Source organism: Tursiops truncatus, chromosome 11, assembly GCF_011762595.2.
Source record: "Tursiops truncatus isolate mTurTru1 chromosome 11, mTurTru1.mat.Y, whole genome shotgun sequence".
NCBI classification, from domain to species: domain Eukaryota; kingdom Metazoa; phylum Chordata; class Mammalia; order Artiodactyla; family Delphinidae; genus Tursiops; species Tursiops truncatus.
The window spans coordinates 79,552,204-79,572,748 of NC_047044.1; positions in this window are offsets into that span (position 1 = coordinate 79,552,204).

A 20,545-nucleotide genomic window follows, 5' to 3' on the forward strand; every position below is an offset into this window, starting at 1 on the left:
TACAGCAAAAATAGGACCCATATTTCCTGTTCAGTCTCCTCATTTTTACACAGAACATCTCCTTAATCTTTTCAAATATGTGGTTTCATAGTCTACAATAATCTCAAATATTTTTATCAACACAATAAACACTTGATATTTACAACATGGGCTGAATACTAGATATTTCTTTCTGGAGAAATAGAGACCCATATCTAATTATTCATCTATCCTCTTTTGTTAAACTGCTTTAGGTACATTAATTTTAAAACCATTTCTGTGAGGAAAATATTTTATTCAAGAAAGTAGATATAGGAGATAGCAATGTTTTCTTCCTTATATATAAATAATGTTTTTATTTCCTTGTTGTCCTGCTACTTATTTATATATTTTCTACACTTTTCACTTTCATCACAAGCTGCTACAACAGAATCTGAGAACACAAGATTCTTAAGTCCAAAACATTGCAAAAGAAAAAGAAATGGTACTTATAAACTACGTGGGGTGCTGCAAACTCCTGGCAATTAATTTCATTTACAAGGTGTGCCACTACTAACTTGTGCCCAGATGTTTCAGTTGGCAAAATGTGATGGCCACCAATGTAGTCAATTTCAGTATGGAATTTTCACACTGAATTCACAGCACCTTCGTAACATTAGTACATGATGTCATCACCCTTTGGCTCATCATAACCATAAAAATGCCAATACGAGTTGCAACAAATTACTGCAGGCAATTGCTGAGTTCTAGCGATGTTGTAGTGAACACCTGGACTGGCTCGGAATCTAGCAGCTTTCAAAGTTTCATTACCAGATGTTTGTGGAACAACTTATGTATGTATGGAAAACATACACTTTTTTTTTCATTTGCATGAACGATTACCAGATCTTTGGAAGTAGTGGAAACACATGTTTCATGAAAAAAAGTTAGCTAATAACAATTTTTTAGAGAAATATTTTTATTAAAGTCAGCACGGTTAGTCTTAAACACTCTGAATTGAATCTGCATAATCATGTTTATATGCAATTATTTGTTCACATAATAAAACACATCTTCACAAATTAGGTAAGTGGCTTAGTGGATTATATATACCTTTCTTTGGTGAAGAAAAAAAGAATTTAGGAAAGTTTCATTAATATTAAAATAAAAATCATCTTTCTGTCTGATTTTGATATTTTTGTATTTTTAGAATAATATCCATTTAATAATTGTCTTCCTTTTCTTAAATATCCTATGTCTTCCTAGAAGAAGACAGAGACTGTTTAAAATTGTCTGTATTTGTTTATTTTGCCACTAGTTTAAGATAATATTAACTTTCAGTGCATTTTAGGAAAATTTCACTTTGTTATTCAAATAATAAGTAGACTTAGAAAAACACTTTTCTGTATCATTTCAAAATATATTCTACACCCATAATGAGAATAAGAATAGGAAGAAAACCATCACTAATTTTTTGATGGCTCTATTTCTTAGAGGATTCTAAGTCCAAAGAAAGTGATGATATTTGATTTTTTAACTAACTGAAATACTAGTCCTATTAAAACCAACAGGTCTCCCCTTTATTAAAGTTAAACTATTGTTCCCATTGTAATTCACTATTTTATATAAGGACCTGAAATAGACTACATTTTCCTCCCTCTGGGCAACTGCAAGAAGTTGTTAAAACTATTAACAGCTGTCTGGTAACTGTTAGATTTTCAGTGATTTCATTTAGTTCAAAAGACCTCTAAATTTAACCAGGTGTTAAATATATTAAGTCCTGGATAATATCAAAGGATATCCTATTAGGGATGCATTTCAGGATTTGATGAATACATTATGTCCGTAAAGGCCCACGTATAAGAAAATATATTTCTGCTACTCACTAAACAAGCAGGTAAGTAAATGTCTGAAACAAAAACAAAACCAAAACCAAAAAATCCTCCTGTCCTTTTTAAGAAGCAACTATTTCAACACCTTTACTGAGAAATGAGAATTACAGATGCCATTAAAACAGACCTGTTCACTATCAGGGTATAAACTGAATCAAGTGCCAGAAGCAAACGTACATTAATAGGCTGGAGAGTAAATTTGAAATGAAAAACCCCTTTGCAGCTTTAACACTTAGGAGATGGATACACATCACTCTTTGCACTGCTGTGAAGTTCACGGTGGTCCTGGGGTGCTACCCTGATGATTTAGCTTGACTTTCCTTCTTGTATGTCCAGGAATCCCTCCTCATCTCCCGGGAGTCATTCTGAGCTGGGGGTGGTGCTGCAAGCAGGCGCCTCCAGGGCATCCCTAGGGAGGCGCGGACCAGAGACACACTGAGAGTCACTGTGGAGCCCACGTTTTCTCATTCCTTTTTTGTTGTAAGACCTGGGCCCAAGAGGGTGCACAAGAATGCCACGTGAATATAGTCCCCTATGTTTTGTTAAGAAAATGTAAATGTTTCACTGTTGCATTTTTAACCTGAAATGATCCTGAAAGTTTAATCTTGACCCGTAGGCAAAATAACAGAGTACCTCTTAATGCCTATTTTAAAAATAAGCTGCAATTTGTTTTTAGTCCTTGGGACATTTTTACACTCCCATTAAATAAAAGAAATAATCACAAAGGAAATTAAACCACAAAGAAAATATGTTAAAGCCATGTTTAGCATCTGACCTAAATATATAAAACAAAGGAAATACATGACTGTGGTTAAGACTTGGTCTTTAACCCGTCTATTGCATTTACAGCACGTGGTAACATGGTAACAATATGTCAAAAAGATTCTTAAGCTGTATTTACTGAAAACAACATATTTGGAAGAAGAGTGAAAAATTCACGGAATTATTCCAATGTTTATGCACTTGAAGTAAAGCTTCCAGTTTTTTAGGAGTATCAGTAGTGTTAGAAAGGTCAGAATTGATGATTTGGGGATGTTTACTACTTATATCTCCTCCATATGCAAATATAATTTCCAGTGAAATAGCTGAACATCCATGGGTAGTACAAGTCACTCAAGTCAGCACACCATGAAGCTCTAGTGTCCACAGGCAATCTGGTCAAAATGATTCCCAGTCCAGCTTCCCCATCCTTATATTCCCCAAAGAATGAAACAGTTAAAGGAGTTCAGCACTGGTACCCAAAATGCCTTTCAGTAGTCTGAATTCTCTTTATATGTTAGAGGTAATACACCACATTTTCCCACTGCTTCATTTGATATCCTTAAGCCCACATATTAATGAAGGCAAGCAAACAAGAGCAACACTCAGAATCTTTGTTTTATCCCTAAGGGGTCATCCTGACATGCTCAGTCTGAGACCCAGGCTTTGCCCACTGCATGATTTTATCACCTCAAATTGAAACTTCAGGATTTTAGCCATCCCAAAAATTTAGTCCAGTTCAACTTGCAAGTAGTCATGTATAGATTAGATCATATGATAAAGTAGAAATTATTCATTGGCAATTAAGTTTTTCACATAATGAAAAGATGAACACCATATTTTTATTATTGCTAGAGGCATTGCCCAGTAGGTATGTTTATATAGTACATTGCCCTGCAGATGCATATTTAGGATTTCTAAATGTCCAGTATGTTCTATATAATCTGAGCGAATCAGGTGGTTAAGGATCCTTGTCATGCATTGGAGAGTGGTTGAAGAAATCCATTCTGGTGGGAAGATACAATCCTGTCTAAGACAGCACATTGGGCCTACTCCAAGGAGCTAATGTAAGAAGTGGAGTTCTGCTATCCTCTTGGCATGAATCTTAAAGAAATTTATAAATGTGTCTTTGGAAAGTCTGTTTTTGTTGAAGCAGCATTTTGATAATATCCTAACTTTTCCCCTTTGTGAAGATCTTTCTTTACATGTATTTGCTTAATTGCATTTCAGCTTTCTCTACTAGGTTCAGATGAGTTGATTATTTGGGGAGTATTTAGTATCAAAAATAACTAGGAAATTTACAACTGGAATAGAAGAAAGAAAAATTGAGTTGTTTGTTTAAATACTTTTATCATGATTAAATTTGGCCCTTATTTGAAGGTGCCCTTAAAAACTGCATCAACAAACTAGTATATATAGGATGGATAAACAACAAGGTCCTACTGTCTAACACAGGAAACTATATTCAATAACCTGTGATAAACCATAATGGAAAAGAATATGAAACAGAATATATATATATTCATAACTAAGTCACTTTGCTGTACAACAGAAATTAACAAAACATTGTAAATCAACTATACTTCTATAAAATTTAAAAAAAATTTTTTTAAACTGCATCAAAGCAAGCAGGAGCCTGACAGCTGAACACAATGCGTCCATGTAGATGGAGAGTTAGCCTGCCTAGAAAGAAGCCATTGTGCTATATCGTGATTGGGAAGTGCCTCACCGTGGTAGGTTTTAGTTAGCATCTGCGCCAAAACCTTCACTCACCAGCTATTGAAGTTCTGAGAGACAACCCACAGAGCAGCTCAGGGACAAAATTAGATGGGAGTTTCCTACCCCTTAATTAAATTTCAACTGCTTTCTACAGTGACAGGGCTCCAATTAGAGGACGAGTTCAGAGAAAGTCTAACATAGTTACCTGTGGCTGTATCATAAGTTTTAATGCAACCCAGGGTGTGGAGAGTACAACCTTAAGTGAGCCTTCTTTATCTGTCTTAACAGTGACAAATTTAACTCAGATAAATCATAAAGCCTGGAGGGAAAGTTTCTTTTCTTTGTTGAGTTTTTTCCTAAGTGGTCTAATCCACATATATGAATCACACATAAATACAGTTCTTGGGGAGACGATTTCCCTTTGTTCCACATGAAGTATATTTCCCACAAAAGCCATCCGCAAAATCTGGTTCTAAGATTTTCACAAACTTGCCAAATACTAACACCATATAATGCTGGCATGCTATCAACATTTCCTATATATATATCTACTTATATATGTAGGTATATATATTATTTTCAAATAATAGTAAAGATACTAGAAAAGAATAGTAGTGCACTTCGTGATGATCTTTGTGAGATTTCCAAATTCTCAAAGTCTCAAACCTTCTCAAAGCAGAAGACATAATGATTTCTTTAAAATGTCACTAAAAATCTGTTCCCCTGTCTCTCTATTTAAAATGAGTATGGCCCATCCATTTTAAGTCAGCATTTTCAAAAAGGATCAACTGAAACTTGAACGGGCAGAAGGAAAAATGTTTCCACTTCTACCAGACTTAAAAGAAGTTGGGCATCTTTTCATATTTTTCTTGTTAGCATTGTAATACAAAACATCTGTAATAATTTAGTAAATTAAATACATTAAAACAACAAATAAAAGCTGTAATGAATAAAATACAGAAGACCCCATGCAGCTGCCTGTTCTTTTCTTGACAAGCTGCATGGTTAAGTAGCTAGAGACATGAGTAACTGTGCAGGCAGGAAATACACTGGCGAGCAGGACAGAGAGCTGCCCTGTGTTCACGTGAAAACTAGCTTTGACTGATTTCATCACCTTTGTAACAGAATGCCATATTCTGCCATTTCTCTCCAATTCTTTTCCTGTCTGTGGAAACAGTAATCTTATAACTTCTTTTTCCTTTATCATTCTTGTCTAATCCCATTTTCTCTTACCTGCCAGTTCTCTTTTCTATATCTTTCCATCATCAGAACTACTACGTTTATCCAAACTGTTATCTCCTACCTAGATTACTGAGAAGGTTTTGAGCTCATATCTCTCTCTTCATTCAAGTTTAGCCATTATATAGAAGTCAAGTGCCTTGTCTCAAGTAATGCAAATAATTCTCAAAAAAGAACTTAGAGTGACAGACAAATGCTTAATGGAGAAAATCTAAATTCTTTGACCTCATTACTTATGGGCCTCTATCACCAAGTCCTTCTGAAATTATCCCTTTTCAGCTATTAGAATTCTACCAATAGAGTCTCTTAATTTCATACAGACCACCTTCTATTACATACCTATTTCAATCACACACATTCATGGCTCACATCTCTTGGCCATTGTATGAGTTGATCTACCAAGAATGAATGAATGCCCACTTCCTTCATCATGACAGTCGACATCTGGGGGCTGCAAACTCAGATGTCTTCAGGAGCAGGGCAGGTAGCATACTCATGATAGAGTAAATGAGGGGACAAAACACGAAGGAGGGAGGACCTTCAAGATGGTGGAGGAGTAAGACATGGAGATCAGCTTCTTCCCCACAAATAAATAAAAATTACATCTACATGTGCAACAGCTCCTACAGAACACCTACTGAATGCTGGCAGAAGACATCAGGTTTCCCAAAAGGCAAGAAAATCCCCAAGTACCTGGTCATGGCTGACAGGGTCTTGGTGCTCTGGCTGGGTGTCAGGCCTGAGCCTCTGAGGTGGGAGAGCCGAGTTCAGGACATTGGACCACCGGAGACCTCCCAGCCCCATGTAAAATCAATTGGTGAGAGCTCTCCCAGAGATCACCATCTCAATGCTAAGTGCCAATTCCACTCAACAACCAGAAGACTCCAGTGCTGGACACTCCATGCCACACAACTAGTAAGACAGGAACACAACCCCACACATTAGCAGAGAGGCTGGCTAAAATAATAACAAGGTCACAGACACCCCAAAACACAGCACCAGATGTGGTCCTGCCCACCAGAAACACAAGATCCAGCCTCATCCACCAGAACACAGGCACCAGTCCCCTCCACCATGAAGCCAACACCACCCACTGAACTAACCTTACCCACTGGGGGCAGACACCAAAAACAATGGGAACTACAAACCTGCAGCCTGCAGAAAGGAGCCTCAAACACAGTAAGTTAAGCAAAATGAGAAGACAGAGAAATATGCAGCAGATGAAGGAGCAAAGTAAAAACCTACCAGACCAAACAAATGAAGAGGAAATAGGCAGTCTACCTGAAAAAGAATTCAGAGTAGTGATAGTAAAGATGATCCTAATCTTGTAAATAGAATGGAGAAAGTACAAGGAATGTTTAACAAGGATCTAGAAGAACTAAAGAGCAAACAAACAATGATGAACAACACAATAAATGAAATTAAAAATTCTCTAGAAAGAATCAATAGCAAAATAACTGAGGCAGAAGAACGGATAAGTGACCTGGAAGATAAAATGGTGGAAATAACTACTGCAGAGCAGAATAAAGAAAAAAGAAGGAAAAGAATTGAGGACAGTCTCAGAGACCTCTGGGACAACATTAAACATACCAACATTTGAATTATAGGGGTCCCAGAAGAAGAATAAAATAAGAAAGGGACTGAGAAAATATTGGAAGAGATTAAAGTTGAAAACTTCCCTGATATGGGAAAGGAAATAATCAAATCCAGGAAGTGCAGCTAGTCCATACAGGATAAAACCCAAGGAGAAACACATGGGGACAGATATTAATCACACAAACAAAAATTAAATACAGAGAAAAAATATTAAAAGTGGCAAGGGAAAAGCAACAAATAACATACAAGGGAATCCCCATAAGGTTAACAGCTGATCTTTCAGCAGAAACTCTGCAAGCCATAAGGGAGTGGCAGGGCATTTTTAAAGTGATGAAAGGGAAAAAACCTACAACCAAGATTACTCTACCCAGCAAGGATCGCATTCAGATTTGGCAGAGAAATCAAAACCTTTACAGACAAGCAAAAGCTAAGGGAATTTAGCACCAACAAACACAGCTTTACAAGAAAGGCTGAAGGAACTTCTTGAGGCAGGAATCACAAGAGAAGGAAAAGAAGACCTACAATAAAAAACTCAAAACAATTAAGAAAATGGTAATAAGAAAATACATGTTCATAATTACCTTAAATGTAAATGGATTAAATGCTCCAACCAAAAGACATAGACTGGCTGAATAGATACACAAACAGGGCCTGTACATATGCTGTCTACAAGATACCCACTTCAGACCTAGGGAAACATACAGACTTAGAGTGAGGGGTTGGAAAAAGATACTCCATCCAAATGGAAATCAAAAGAAAGCTGGAGTAGCAATTCTCATATCAGACAAAATAGACTTTAAAATAAAGACTACTACAAGAGACAAGGACGGACACTACATAATGATCAAGGGATCAATCCAAGAAGAAGATATAACAATTGTAAATATTTATACACCCAACATAGAAGCACCTCAATACATAAGTCAAAGGATTACAGCCATAAAAGGGGAAGTCGACAGTAACACAATCAAAGTAGGGGACCTTAACACCCCACTTTCGCCAATGGACAGCTCATCCAAAATGAAAATAAATAAGAAAACACAAGCTCTAAATGACACATAAAAAAGACAGACTTAATTGATATTTATAGGACATTTCATCCAAAAACAACAGAATACACTTTCTTCTCAAGTGCTCATGGAACACTCTGCAGGATAGATCATATCTTGGGTCACAAATCAAACCCTGGTAAATTTAAGAAAATTGAAATCCTATGAAGTATCTTTTCCGACCACAACGCTATGAGACTAGATATCAATTACAGGAAAAAAACTGTAAAAATACAAACACACGGAGGCTAAATGATACACTACAAATAACCAAGATATCACTGAAGAATTCAAAGAGGAAATCTAAAAATACCTAGAAACAAAAGACAATGAAAACACAATGACCAAAAACCTATGGGAGCAGCAAAAGCAGTTCTAAGAGGGAAATTTATAGCAATACAATCATACCTCAAGAAACAAGGAACATCTCAAATAAACAACCTAACCTTACACCTAAAGCAATTAGAGAAAGAAGAACAAAAAACCCCCAAAGTTATCAGAACGAAGAAAATCATAATGATCAGATCAGAAAAAAATCAATCAGAAAAAAAAAAAAAAGAAATGAAGGACACCATAGCAAAGATCAATAAAACTAAAAGCTGGTTCTTTGAGAAGATAAACAAAATTGATAAACCATTAGCCAGACTCATCAAGAAAAAAAGGGAAGAGACTCAAAACAACAGAATTAGAAAAGAAAAAGAAGTAACAACTGACACTGCAGAAATACAAAGGATCATGAGAGGTTACCACAAGAAACTATATGCCAATAAAATGGACAACATGGAAGATGGAAGAAATGGACAAGTTCCTAGAAAAGCACAACCTTCCAAGACTGAACCAGGAAGAAATAGAAAATATAAACATACCAATCACAAGCACTGAAATTGTGATTGTGATTAAACATCTTCCAACAAACAGAAGCCCAGGACCTGATGGATTCACAGGTGAATTCTATCCAACATTTAGAGAAAAGCTAACACCCATCCTTCTCAAACTCTTCCAAAATATAGCAGAGGGAGGGACTCTTCCAAACTCATTCTACGAGGCCAGCATCACCCTGACACCAAAACCAGACAAAGATGTCACAAAGAAAGAAAACTACAGGCCAATATCACTAATGAACATAGATGCCAAAATCCTCAACAAAATACTAACAAACAGAATCCAACAGCACATTAAAAGGATCATACACCGTGGTCAAGTGGGGTTTATCCCAGGAATGCAAAGATTCTTCAGTATATGCAAATCATTCAATGTGATAAGCCATATTAACAAACTGAAGGAGAAAAACCATATGATTATCTCAATAGATGCAGAAAAAGCTTTCAACAACACTCAACACCCATTTATGATAAAAACTTTCCAGAGAGTAAGCATAGAGGGAACTTACCTCAACATAACAAAGGCCATATATGACAAACCCACAGCCAACATCATTCTCAATGGAAAAAAGCTGAAACCATTTCCACTAAGATCAAGAACAAGACAAGGTTGCCCACTCTCACCACTCTTATTCAACATACTTTTGGAAGTTTTAGCCACAGAAGTCAGAGAAGAAAAAGTAATAAAAGGAATACAAATCAGAAAAGAAAAAGTAAAACTGTCACTGTTGCCGATGACATGATACTATACATAGAGAATCCTAAAGATGCCACCAGAAAACTACTAGAGCTAATCAATGAATTTGGTAAAGTTGCAGGATACAAAATTAATGCACAGAAATCTCTTGCATTCCTATAGACTAATGATAAAAATTCTGAATGAGAAATGAAGGAAACACTCCCATTTACCATTGCAACAAAAAGAATAAAATACCTAGGAATAAACCTACCAAAGGAGACAAAAGACGTGTATGTAGAAAACTATAAGACACTGATCAAAGAAGTTAAAGGTGATACAAACAGATGGAGAGATATACCATGTTCTTGGATTGGAAGAATCAACATTGTGAAAATGCCTCTACTACCCAAAGCAATCTACAGATTCAGTGCAATCCCTGTCAAACTACCAATGGCATTTTCCACAGAACTAGAACAAAAAATTTCACAATTTGTATGGAAACACAAGAGATCCCGAATAGCCAAAACAATCTTGAGAAAGAAAAATTGAGGTGGAGGAATCAGGCTCCCTGACTTCAGACTATACTATAAAGCTACAGTAATCAAGACAGTATGGTACTGGCACAAAAACAGAAACATCGATCAATGGAACAGGATAGAAAGCCTAGAGATAAACCCATGCACATATGGTCACCTTATTTTTGATGAAGGAAGCAAGAATATACAATGGGGCTTCCCTGGTGGTGCAGTGGTTGAGAGTCTACCTGCCAATGCAGGGGACATGGGTTCCTGCCTTCGGGAAGATCCCACATGCCACGGAGTGGCTAGACCCATGAGCCATGGCCACTGGGCCTGCGCGTCCGGAGCCTGTGCTCCACAACGGGAGAGGCCACAACAGTGAGAGGCCCGCGTACCACAAAAAAAATAAAAATAAAATAAAATAAAAAGAATATACAATGGAGAAAACACAGCCTCTTCAATTAGTGGTGCTGTGAAAACTGGATAGCTACATGTAAAAGAATGAAATTAGAACACTCCCTAACACCATACACAAAAATAAGCTCAAAATGGATTAAAGGCCTAAACGTAAGGCCAGACACTATCAAACTCTTAGAGGAAAACATAGGCAGAACACTCTATGACATAAATCACAGCAAGTCCCCTTTTGACCCACCTCCTAGAGAAATGGAAATAAAAACAAAAATAAACAAATGGGACCTAATGCAACTTAAAAGCTTTTGCACAGCAAAGGAAACCATAAACAAGACACAAAAAGACAACCATCAGAATTCGAGGAAATATTTGCAGACAAAGCAACTTAAAAAAGGATTAATCTCCAAAATATATAAGCAGCTCAAGAAGCTCAGTGTCAAAAAAACAAACAACCGAATCCAAAAATGGGCAGAAAACCTAAATAGACATTTCTCCAAAGAAGATATACAGATTGACAACAAACACATGAAAGGATGCTCAACATCATTGATCATTAGAGAAATGCAAATCAAAACTACAATGGGGTATCACCTCACACTGGTCAGAATGGCCATCATCAAAAAATCTACAATCAATAAATGCTGGAGAGGGTGTGGAGGAAAGGGAACCCTCTTGCACTGTTGGTGGGAAAGTAAATTGATACAGCCACTATGGAGAACAGTATGGAGGTTCCTTATAAAACTAAAAATAGAACTACCATATGACCCAGCAATCCCACTACTTGGCATATACCCTTAGAAAACCATAATTCAAAAAAAGTCATGTAACACCACGTTCATTGCAGCACTATTTACAGTAGCCAGGACATGGAAGCAACCTAAGTGTCCATCTACAGATGAATGGTAAAAGAAGATGTGACACTTGTATTCAGTGGAATATTACTCAGCCATAAAAAGAAACGAAATTAAGTTATTTGTAGTGAGGTGGATGGACCTGGAGTCTGTCATACTGAGTGAAGTAAGTTAGAAAGAGAAAAACAAATATCGTATGCTAACACATATATATAGAATTAAAAAAAAAGTTTCTGACGAACCTAGGGGCAGGACAGGAATAAAGACGCAGATGTAGAGAATGGACTTGAGGACACAGGGAGGGGGAAGGGTAAGCTGGGACGAAGTGAGAAAGTGGCATGGACATATATACACTACGAAGTGTAAAATAGATAGCTAGTGGGAAGCAGCTGCATAGCACAGGGAGATCAGTTCAGTGCTTTGTGACCACCTAGAGGCGTGGGATAGGGAAAGTGGAAGGGAGACGCAAGAGGGAGGGGATATGGGGATGTATGTGTACATATAACTGATTCACTTTGTTATACAGCAGAAACTAACACAACATTGTAAAGCAATTATACTCCAATAAAGATGTTTAAAAAAATGTAATGCAGTTACATTATAATTATAAAATATTCATAATTCCTCACTCACATCCACTGTGAGTTTCATTTATTACTTTGAGCATTAAATTCTATTTAATTTGAAAATTTTTCCAAATTCTGTAAATAAAATACTGTGTCTGAAAAAAAAACAAAACAAAACACGAAGGAGTGGTACAGAGTATGGTTAAATTGGAAAGAGCTGGCCTCGTGTAAAAACATTCAAATTTAAGTTGTTTTTCAAAATACCATTCTGGCCCTACAAAACGTAGTAGAGTTAATTTGTCAAGGGCCAGAAATTTGCAACATCTGAGTTATAATTACCAATATCTTCATTAAGATCTGTTAAAAATTTACCTTCAGAACGTCTTTCTGAAGATTTCCATCTGTAGTCTTTATTTTCTATTCCTTCAGTGATTTCTAGACAGTTTGGCTTACATTGCAATACAATTACTTTTGCTCTCTACTTTGTTCATTTATGGCTATATTATTTTCTCAGTTATCTAGGAAATTTATTTTGGTCAAAAAGAGGTCTTGGGTTTTGATTCTTTTGTCCTCATGTTCTAGAGATAACTTTCCTCCACTTTTATACATAAAAACATGCTGGTCAAGCATAAAAAAGAATCAATATACTACCAGGGTAAGATCTTCTGAAAAATTGTCTCTCTAGATTACTTAGCATTTTCTCTGATTTCCTAGAAAGAAACAAATTGAAAAGTAAGGGAAAGGAAACTGTGGGATTCAGAGTGAAATAAAGAGAAGCAAACTGGTGTTTTGATACAGTTTATTTAATGTTAATCAGTCTCCAGTCAAGAAAGCTAAATCACATGTGAAAATAGCACTAGATGGGGAATTCTCACTTTATAACTGTGGCCAAATAATTTACTATTTGGCGGGATGTTTCCTTACATATAAAACGGTGTGTTTGGGGTGTGGTGGTAGGGCAAGGTGGGGGTAGCCTTTCTGGGGAACACATTTTGGAATATCTGCTTAGCCTACGATCCCCTTAACTACCTCCCCTCCCCACCTCAGACTGCAGGGATATATTCCTTTAAGTCACGTGACCCTCATTTCTGGACCACAGCTAATTGGAGTATGAGTGGCATCCATCAATGTCTCTCCCTCAGGGAATGGAACTGTAGTGGAGAGAAAGAGATTCAGTGTGTAATGTTTCATGTTGTAGCAATAAATTTGGGCCACATCCTACCTAACTGATTAGGAGACAGAGAAATACAGAAGATAAAAGCAGGGACGAGAGATAAATGATAGAACTGGCCTGGGTTCAAGACCTCCTTCCTGTTACCACTTCCAGTCATTCTGTTTGTAGTTATTGGAAACCAACAGTCTAATATTCAAGGTTCCTCTCTACCCTTTAATTCTGTGATGCTATACATTTAAGTTTTCTCATCTGTAAAATAGAGGCTGTGAGTGGATAAACAGTTAACAGGATAGTTCATTTTAGTGGGACTTGAAAACCATGTAGTCAGCCAAAACTGTCCACACAAGTTGTGTTTCCTGGGATGGAAGGCAGAGTTTGTCATAATGACACATATCTTACTTTCCACCCAAGGTGATGATACGGAGTTCAGGAAAAAAAATAACCTAAAAAGCTGTGAGGATTACTAAGGTAATATCTGAAAGAGGTTTTAAGTTTCCCAAATATAAGAAACATATGGAGCCTAAGAACTTTATGCATTTCTTTTTACATGTATAAGGAACCCGAGGAGAGAGGCTCAAGTATATTCGTACATAATTGTCATGAAATTATCCATAATACTTTCAACATTGTGCAAAATAAATGCTTGTTGAGTAGTTTTTTTAATTGTTTGATCTATTAAATGGACTTAATAAACAGACAATAATTCAAAGGGCTGTGAATGGTATTACACCCTTACACATTGGGCTGAAAGGACTTAATTTCACTGAGTGATTTTCGGTTTCAGTATTCTTGGAACTTCTGGCTGGCAGTTTCACTCCATGTACTCTCCTGTGTGAGTGCAATAGAATCTTGTTGCAGGACGAAGGGCTATGAGAGTAGAAGCTGGTCTGTCACATATCAAATTGTGCTCCTAAAAACATAACTACAGATGAAGGAAAAAAGTTTATGAAAGGCTTGTCCCCCAAAGCAGATGTTTGTAGTAGCCTCCAAAATCAGGGCATCTCTTTGGAATAGCACCTCCTTCCTTTATTTTAGCCTAAAAATCTTTCCTTTCTTAGAAAGAGAAGAAGACAAAAGAGGAGAAAGAGGGGCGGAAGGAGAGAGCAAAGAAGACAAAAAGAAGAGACCAGAAGAGAAAGAGAGAAAGAAAAAGAGAAGAAGAGAAAGAGAGCAGGGGAGAGAAAGCTGGTTTTCTTCCACCTGTGTTCACACTCAGACTTCTGGAGTCATCCCCCTCATGATTTTGCCCCCTCCCCTCCTTTTCTTTCTTGAATCTCTTGCGATCTGGCTTTTCCCTCCTTCACACTGAGAAAATTGTTTTGAGACTGTCTCTGAAAGCCCTAGAGCAGCACACTTCATTTGAAATGCTTGCCATTCTTACTTTATGTGGCAATTACTTGATCTTCCTCTACCTCTATTTGTTCTATCTCCTTCTTCTTCGGCCTCTTTTTTCTACAATCCGTCCTTCTACACTCTGGTTTACCTCCAAGATTTTGTCCTTGCACTTGTCTGTTCTCATCTATACGTTCTTCATGGCAGTCTCGGCCACTCCTGTACTCTCAGGTGCCAGGTATTTATGACTCTTGACTTTTTTTTTTGTTTTTTATTTTGTGGTACGCGGGCCTCTCACTGTTGTGGCCTCTCCCGTTGCGGAGCAGAGGCTCCGGACGCGCAGGCTCAGCGGCCATGGCTCACGGGCCCAGCCGCTTCGCAGCATGTGGGATCTTCCCGGACCGGGGCACGAACCCGTGTCCCCTGCATTGGCAGGTGGACTCTCAACCACCGCGCCACCAGGGAAGCCCTGACTCTTGACTTTTTATCTTTAGTACAGGCCCTTCTCTCGAACTTCAGATTTGTATTTCTAGGTTCCTAATAGACCTCTCTACTAGATATATCACAAACACTGATATAAGCTTAACTGATCCAAAATTAAATTCTCTTTTCTACGCTTTCCAATTCTGTTCCACTTCATTAGATCTTAGTATCCAAGTCAGAAACTTCAGAATCACTTCTTCTTCGTTACTCTTATCTAAAAATTCATCACATCTGGTTGAGTTGATGGATGTCTCTGGGATCAACTCCGTACCCACTGTTTCTGTCTTGCTTCAGACTCAGCAATTCTTTCCTATTCTGTTGCAGCAGCCTCTGACCAGATCTCCTTGCCTGCAGGCTTTCTCACGCTTCCTCCCTCCTGACTCTGTGTTGGACATTGTTGCCGCTGGTGTATCTAAAGCACAAAACTAGTCATGGCACTTCTCTGCTTAACATCTTTCAGTGACTTTTCATCACCTATTTTTTAAAAATCAGCTCCTTTCCTTGATGAACATAAAAGGCCCTTCATGATCTGACTCCCTCCTCCCTGTTATTGTATTTCCCCATTTTCCCCTACTCATTCTTTGTGGTTCAGCCTTAACTATCTCCTTGCAGTTTCTCAAGCATGCAGTTTTTGGACAGGCTGATGCATTTGCCTGGAATGATCTTTCCTTCTTGGGCACTTAACAAATTCCTGCTCAGTATCTGAAAATTCCATAAACATCACCCTCCATGTGCATCTTCCTACAGCCATTCTCACCCAAAGCACAGAGGTACATGCCTGTGTTAACCTTTTTCTCCCCGTTTAGTAGTTTACAACACAAGGGGGCCCCATCAGTCCTCAAGTCCCCTGAGAAATGCCTTGGTCACCTTTATTTCAGTGTTTTAAGTTTGCTTGATGCATAATATGTGCTCAGTGAATGTTTGAATGAATGACAAATGAATAAACACAGAAAATGATTAGAGAGAGGGGGTAGCTTGTTGAATGTATTTGGCATTCCTTTCCTGTGCCACTTGGACTATATGTAACACTATGCAAAAATTTCCTTAAATCTCTTGAAAGCTAAGTTTCAGAGAAGCAGAGAACTGCATAATAAAGCAAAAGTTTGAAAATGAAGCTCCTTTATAAAAAAAAAAGAAGTGCTTTCTTAACTCAAAGCAAGTATCTGAACTAATTTAAAGGAAATTTTTCCTTTTGTTACTAATTGCTGAAATAAGAGAAATCACGTCTGGCTTTCTCATTGTTAATTCTTCCACTAGAGATATTTGAAAGAGAGTAACCAGTCTTACAGCCTGTAGGATCACTTTCGCCCAGGGAACAAAACCTGGACAAGTGCGTCACCAACTACCTGGCAAAATCCTCTAGCAGACCTGCATCTACACGCACGTCTCTGATTTTATAAGATCCTGTACCTGACAATAAACACATCAACAGTGCATCTAGACTACGAGGTCATATGCAGAAACTTATGACTTCAGCAGGGGTGGAGATTGTGGGGCAACAGAGCCTAGATCAGGTGAACTTCAAAATAGAAAAAGCATTTGTGTGTTCATGTGGAAAGGAAACAGGAAAGAAACATGTTAACAAAAGAATGACTTGTCATCATTCTGGGAACTACTGGAGCAAAGAATTATGAACTTAATCCAATACCTGGATAATTGTAATGACGTACAGAGCTTTTCAGGAAGATTTCTACTAGCTCTTGCGTGAGAAGTGGGTGAAGAATAGCAATTAAAAGTGCATGTGAAGATCAGTTTGCAAAAGGCATTTCCATTTACATTAAGAAATTTCTTTCTTTGGATGGTAGATGATGTCAGATTGAAAACACGTTGACAAGCTGAAAGAATATTTCCCCGAATAGGAAATGGAAATAAAGGAACTTCCATGAGCCACAGGCCTGGCCAGAATCTTTGCCTCTTAAATAATGTTTATACTGTTTCCTCCTCCTCCCTTGGCAAACCCCGTATCTTTCCTCTCTTTATCTGTACTAATTGTTCGTATCTTCCCTAATAATTTTTTTTCTTTTCACTTGGAGGGAGGGATGACTTTACCATTTCCAGAGCCCAGAAGTCCTAGGACAAGCGTAGCCAAATTCTGCTCGACCCACAAGTCCAACATGAACAGACAATGCATGGAAAAGAAAAAAGCAGAGCAGCATTATCTTTGTGTTATTTTGAATCTTCTCAGCAAAGTTATAAAAATCTATTCCATTAAAATCTCCACTTAAATCTTTAAATTGCTGATTCTGAATACAAATAATAAATGGTAAGCTATCATTATTCGTATTCCATTCATTGGAATTTATAATGAAAAAAAACAAAAAGCCTTGTGGTCAGACCCAGTTTCATGCAACGCCGGTCTCTGTCTCTGATTACAGAGGTGTTTTATGGGGAAATGTGAGTTGAATTTTCTAATGTCAGACTAAAGTGTTTAGAATTGCACTCCCCAATTCTCTATTTTCTTTCCATAATCTAATGTTAATTTTATTATGCAGTAATTCTCTCTTCAATCCATTTATATATGTAGTCTCCCTTCTCTTCTGGAGGTAATAAATTTCAAGTTTTCCATCCATCATATAAAATATACATTTTTCTTCTAAATTCCTGTTTAACAAATTTTATGGGGGTGTTCCCCATTTTAATAGGATTATCACTATACTTCACAATTTTAGAAATTTAGATTTTTTTTTTTAAAACAACCATTATTGAAGCTGAAAATTCTTAAACTTTTTTGCTCTCCAAATAATTTATGCAGTGCACTTGACTTTACCTAGCTTCTTGGGTTAAAACACGTAATTATGGTTTAGTACAAAAGCTATCCATTGTTATGTACTTTTTTAACTTATTTTGATTGTGGTTGCATATTGGGCTGCTGTCACCTGATTTCTCCAGCTGTGGTTTTCAAGGATTTCCAGTTTCTTGTTTCATTTTTTTTAATGAAAATAATGGTTCTCTTTATTAATTAAAAATCCAACAAATAAAAATTTCCAAAAAATATAATAAAGAAAATGAGTCACTTGACTATCTTCCTTGCAAAGATCACTGCAGTCAACTTTCTTCTGAATACTTTTTCTTTGCTCATATTCTGATATATTATTTTCCTAAAAGGAAAAAAAAATACAGACATGATTCTTGACTTGGGAAGAGTCTGGGGGGAAAGGAGTGGTGTGGTTGGTGATTCAGAACCATCTGGGGATCTTTCTCAAAGTACACATGATTCCCCACCTTATTCAAACCTGATTCCTGAAAAGGCAAATCAAAATGAGTGGGGGGAGAGAAGAGTGAATGATATATCCCACCTTAGCCTATCATTATCCTACCATTCCCACCTCTCCATTTGAGAATTATTGTTCTAACGCCACTTTGTAATCTTTTTTCTCATTTACTCTATGTTGTAAACATTTCTCTGTACCAATGACCAAGTATCAAGTATTCAGTCAAAGAGAGATGTCTATAACATATTTTAAATGGAGAAAAAGAAATTAGAGGTTAGCACAACATTGTAAATCAGCTATACTTCAATTAAAAAAAATTTTTTAAAGAAATTACAGAACAGAGTGTTCAATATGTTGTCATTTATGTTAATGCTATACATATATATATAAAACGTTTTGAGGGGGTGTTTGTCTGTTAATAGGATTTATCTCTGGAGCTTTTGGGTATTGGGGTGTTGGCGACATCTTCACTCTTGTATGATTTGAGACTGCGGAGAGTTTTGTGCAACAAAAAAGAGATTGTGTTTTGGAAAAGACAAATATAGATGTAGAAAATCATTTTAATAGCAACTTAATACTGTGTGGATCAACTATAATTTTTAAAGTAGTCTCCTTTTTCTCTTTTAAAAACATTGTGAATAATGCTGATTTCAATATTGATGTATCTACCTCTTGTATCTATCTCTTAGTGCACTTGTTTGTTATTAAACAGAATTCCTGATCAGGGAAAGGGTAAAGAGAAGGCATGTGGAATACTTGAAATCTGTTGTCAGATTACTGTCTGAAAAAAAACACTCATTTGTTTCCACCAATGGACATGTCCACTTTCTCGCAACTTTATCAACAGTGGGTATTTTCAATTCTTTTCACCTTTGAAAATCTAATACGTATGTGAAAAATGTAATTGAAGTTTGCATTTCTTTGATTACAAACGAGGGAGAATGTTTATTCATATATTTGTTGATCATATACATTTCTTTGGTGAGTTGCCTGTTTAGGGTCTTTGCTCACCTTTCTGTTGGGGTGTACATATTTTTATTATTAATTTGTAAATGCTTCTCATATCTTAGGTGTATTAATGATTGCTATACATCACTAACATGAAACTTGTGAGCAGTTTGCCATTAGTCTGTATAGGTTTTCTTTTGATTACAGAAATGTATATGCTTATCCATTTACCTATTCATCCTGTCCTGAATGATTGCCTTTCTTGATGCAAAGTTATAAACAATTTACTTTTATTAATATTATCATTTCTTATATGCATTTAAATCTTTAATCCATCTGAAATATATTTAGGTGTTATTGCTTCCATTTAAGGCAAACATTATTTTGCAATAATTTGACCTTAATTTCTAAGTATTCAACAAAGTCCAAGTGGCATTACACTGATACTGTAATAAGTCATTTTGTATTTATTCTTCTTATTTGTTTAATGCTATTAAAATATAGCATTCTGCCTCATTCTTTCTCACACTTTTTTTCCTCTTCCTCTTGTAGTCAGTTGTAAGCAGGGTCTTTTAATCATGCATACAGTATAGATGTTTTGTAAAATAGGGAGGTATTAATTTATTCTGTTTCCCTATATTCCACATATGAAATGTAGGGATTAATGGTTATTTCAAAAGTGATTTAAAATATGGCATAAACCGCCTCTTGGTTTGCCATAGTGTCTGACACATTGCAGGCTTTTGATAAGGGTTTTGGGAATGGCTAGATTGACAAACCAAACAAAATATTCAAATCGTAGCCAATAAATGGCACTAAAATCTCACAAACAATGTGATGTTTATACTGCTGTTCAGCCCAAGCTTGTTAACCCTTCATTTATTCACTTTGCCATGATATTGGTAAGCAATTCATTTAGCACCATGGACTTTCTGATCTCCATTTGTCATAGGGGTCATTTTTAATCACCTCTCACAAGATTGTTGGAAGAGTAGCAAGATACGATTCTGAAAGTGTTTTGAAAGAAAATAACTTTTTACATGAAAATATGCTGTAATATAAACAAATAGCAATGGCTGTGGATGGTCTGCTGCTGCTATAAAAACAAATAAGAGCAGGATAGCCAATCAGCGTGTTTCCAACTGGCCTATAAAGGGTTGTGATTTCAATTCTGAAACAAAAATGAATTCCCCACACAAAAATTCATGAAGACAAGTATCACCTGTCCTGCCAGACCACAGTGAGGAGGAGACTGGTTGCAAGTTAGGTATTTCC